Source organism: Pinus tabuliformis, chromosome 1_2 (assembly GCF_031772625.1).
Source record: "Pinus tabuliformis cultivar Carrire ecotype Pingquan chromosome 1_2, CPIR1, whole genome shotgun sequence".
NCBI classification, from domain to species: Eukaryota; Viridiplantae; Streptophyta; class Pinopsida; order Pinales; family Pinaceae; genus Pinus; species Pinus tabuliformis.
In genome coordinates, this window is record NC_142298.1 from 635,585,003 (window position 1) to 635,589,235 (window position 4,233).

Here is a 4,233-nt window from a genome sequence, read left to right on the forward strand (position 1 = left end):
AGTTTTGTTAATTTGTTTTGCCAACAACCATGACAATTTGGTATGGTAGTAAAATAAGTATAATTTTTTTGAAAAATTTTGAATCAATAAAATATATATTATAAATGTGTTGTAAATATATTGAAAGGCAGGTTGTAATTGGAGATTAGTAAGAACATTATAAGTAATAGGAAGAATCCATGACATATGGATGGCAAAGACATGCAGTATGTAGCACATAATTATGAAGTACATTTATAGATGGAATATGCCTTGCTTTGAAGAAGTTTATTGGTCTCATAAAAGTTAAAAAGTGTTATTAACAAAGCATCTAAGCATGCTCTTTTCTCTTTCTCAATGTAACAAATGCATTATCTTGCATTTTTGCATAATTTTTAAAAGAGAATAAGGGTGAGATGCATAAATCTACTCGTGATCACTAAAGTTTCAATAGCTTGATCAAACAAAAGTATCCTACAACTTGGAGAACATATCATTGTGTTTTCAAATCCCAATCAAATCAATCAAAAACCATAAAATATTACAACTTGTTGACCTGATTTTCTACCTAATAGACATTGTGATTAGCTTTATTAATATCTAATTAGGAGTTCCCAAAGGTTGTTGTTATTATTGCATGAAGCAAGGTAGTCAAACTTAGAACTCGTCAAATTAAGAAACTTTGCACCAATCATAATGAGGTCATAACTTAGATTGTTCTATGCTCATCCATAATCATTTATAGGGAGTCAGCTAATGTTTCACACATACATAAAGCCACATTAAATTAATCCTAGGTTGAGCAAATGGATGAAAAATGATTGTAGATAACTTAATACTTCAAAAAGGGATTGGGAAACTTTGTTTTCACCAAGTTGGTTGAAGTTTATAATAATGTTATTGGACCAAGCAAAATGGTGTATCCCACATTTGATGTAAAGTAGCATTGTAGCATTATTTCCACATCTAAGAAGGCTTGTGAGACTTAATAGAAAAGAATTACAGTGGTTTTATGGTTTTGCTATGTGATCCAATATTCTAGGATCTTTTTTGTTAATCTTCGTAACATTATGATATTACTAAGTCATCATAAGAGAGATATGATGATACCTATGGAATTTGTTTCAAATGTTCTTATAGGATATGTTACATGGTTCATGTTCACTTAGAAATTTAGATACCATGAAACTAAAATTAGATTCGACAATGTAAAAAAAAATTCACCATTTAGTATATATATATATAAGATTTTCTCATGCCCTCATTCAACATAAGTGGAAAGTTTGATATAGACCTTCTTGATACTCGAATTGGTTTGTTGAAGTTCAACTATCAAATTTGTTGAGTTTCAAATATCAACCAAACAATAATCAAACCCTATTACATAGCTTATAAGCAAGGATGGATGGTATAGTAAGATACAAGAGCCATCCCTTCACACTTTTACTCTATGATGTTGTTGGATATGTTCAATATATAACAAAATTTGTATTATTGTCCTCATTCACTTTAAACTTGTATGAAATTCTAGTGGAATAGATGATTAAGTTAGAACATTGTAAGTTAAAAAATTAACTAATCATAATGATAAATGATCACACTCCACCATTAAGGAAAATTTATTAATAATAGAAGAAATCCACTACCCATAGGCTTAGATAACTAATACACCTTATCAATGATCAAGTCTGAACGCGCTCTTGATCTGGAGCGTCCGTGCCCCTGCCCAGCTTTGGCTCCCGCGGCTTTCTACAGCCCCTCTGCCTAGTAGCCCCTGTTTCTGGGCCCTATTCTTCTGCTCCTGGCATCCCCACAATCGCGCTTTGCCTCCCTCCTTCAGTCAGTGCTGCCGCTGGCTCTTTTTCGGCCCCCTGGTTCTCATGGCTGGGAGTGACTCCTCCTAGTTGCAAGACTCTGATGAACAAGCTGTGATTTTCGCTTCTCTAATCTCTGAAAATGGTGCCCCACGAAACAAACCCACAGCATCAAAGTTTGTTAAAAAATTGGCTGATATCCCAGAAATCTCTCTACCTCCTAATCTCCCAAGGAAAGCAGCAATCTCTCTAGCAGAGAGAGGTTTGGTTGGCCAAATTACTAGATTGTGGCCCTCTCCCAGAGTTGTTCAGAAATGGGGGGAGCGTAACTAGAGTGCGAACATTCAAGGGAAAATCGCAATAAGATTTTGTGGAAGAGGATACTATACATTCCTCTTCGAAATCAAAGAAGACCGGAATCTCATCTTTAGAAACGACCCTTACTTCATGGACTCAAGAGGTCTCTACCTTAACAGATGGTCACTAGATTTTGACCCAGAAATGGACATCCCTAATGTAGTCCCGGTTTGGGTTCGTTTGCCTCACCTCCCTCTCCATTTTTGGGGAGATGAATCGGTTAAAGCAATAGGAAATGCTGTTGGAAAATACATTGACAAATGTGAACCAAAGGACAACATGCACGCATGTGCCAAGATTTGTGTAGAAGTCGACTTAGGGAAGGGCCTCTCGGAAGCAATCAAGATCAAAGTGGACCAGTGGACCCATATTCAACAGCTGGACTACGAACAAATCCCGTTCAAATGCAAGGTATGCCATGAATACAGTCATTTTGCTAATAGGTGTAGTAAACTAAAAGAAAATGAAATGACTAAGAATGTAGAAGCCAATGAAGACACATGGGAACAAGTCAAATAAAAGAAAACAAACTCCAAGCAATCAGGTCCAAAACCAAAGCAACCCCTAGAAAACCTGGCTGTAACCTCCTCTCCCCCTCCCATCTTGACCCAGACAATACCCTCATCATCAAACCCATTCGAATCCCTGGAAGAAGAAGATCCTTCATCCCCTCTTTCTCCTTCTCAAGACAAAGCTTTAGCAATAATACACTCCCCTATTCAGAACTTTCCTTCACCTCCTCCCGCCATAGACCGTATCCTTACAAGAAACAAAGTCAAAGAAGAAAGCAATACCTCAGAGCAACCAAAAAAATCTGGTAGGAAGTCAAATAAAGAAATAAGAGATGAAACAACAACTAAGGAAATGGCCACAGGTACTCAACAATCGATGGATTCTTTTTTGGCCAAACAAAGAGGAAGCAGGGAGAAGATAAAAGAGAAGAGTGGGGCTCACCAAAAAGCAAGTAAGTAATGGTTTTGGTCTCTTGGAACAGCAGGGTTTTGGGCTCCTCTCTAAAATCCAATGCAGCCCGGGATATCATCAGTCAAGAACAGCCAGATATCTTTTTGATCCAAGAGACCAAAATGTCCAACCAAGATTTTCAAAAATTCATAAAAAAACATAAAAGCTTTGAAGGAACAACGACAGACTCACTGGGTGCCTCAGGAGGAATAGGTACAATGTGGAATAAGAGGAAATGGGACCTCATCAGTCAAAAATCAAATTATTGGTGGGTCAGAACTGATCTCAAAAACAAAATTACAAATGAAGAATTCACAGTGTTAAACATTTATGCTCCAAACCATTACAAGGACAAAGCCTATTGTTGGGACTCTGTCAAATCAGAGATGCAGGAATGCCAAAGAAGTAAGATGGTTTTGGGAGGCGACTTGAATTTAATAAGGAACATTGAAGAAAAGATGGGAGGAAAATACTTCACTGACCCGTCAAGAGCTGCTCTAGAAGAAATAATAGAAGCCCATAAACTCATTAATATACCGCCATGTAATGGAAAATTTACATGGAGCAATAAAAGAGCTGGAACTTATAATATCAAAGAAATACTAGATAAGATCTTAATTCATGAAAGTATAGCAGCAGGATTCACATCCATAAAAAGCAAGATCGTCCATGCCATAGCCTCAGATCACAAACCAGTGGTTTTGATTCTAGACAAAATAGAAAATTTTGGGCCAATCCCATTTAAATATAATAAAAATTGGGACAGCAAGGAGGACTTCAGCAAGATCATCAAAGACAGTTGGGAGGTGGAAGTTATTGGATCCCCTCACTTTGTTTGGGAGTCCAAACTAAAAAATTTAAGAACAACAATAAAAAAGTGGGCAAAAGAGAATGAAATAACATAGAAAAAAAATCGAGCTGCATAGAAAATTGGAAAAATGGAATCAGGAAAAGGAAAGCTAGCAAACATCAGAGGAAGAGCAAGTCCAGGAAAAAGAAATTTTCATGGAATTATACAGGCAAAACAGACATGAGGAGGAGGAGCTGAGACAAAAATCGAGGTGCCTCTGGCTCAAAGCGGGAGATAAAAATACTTCTTTCTTCCATAACAATCTCAAGC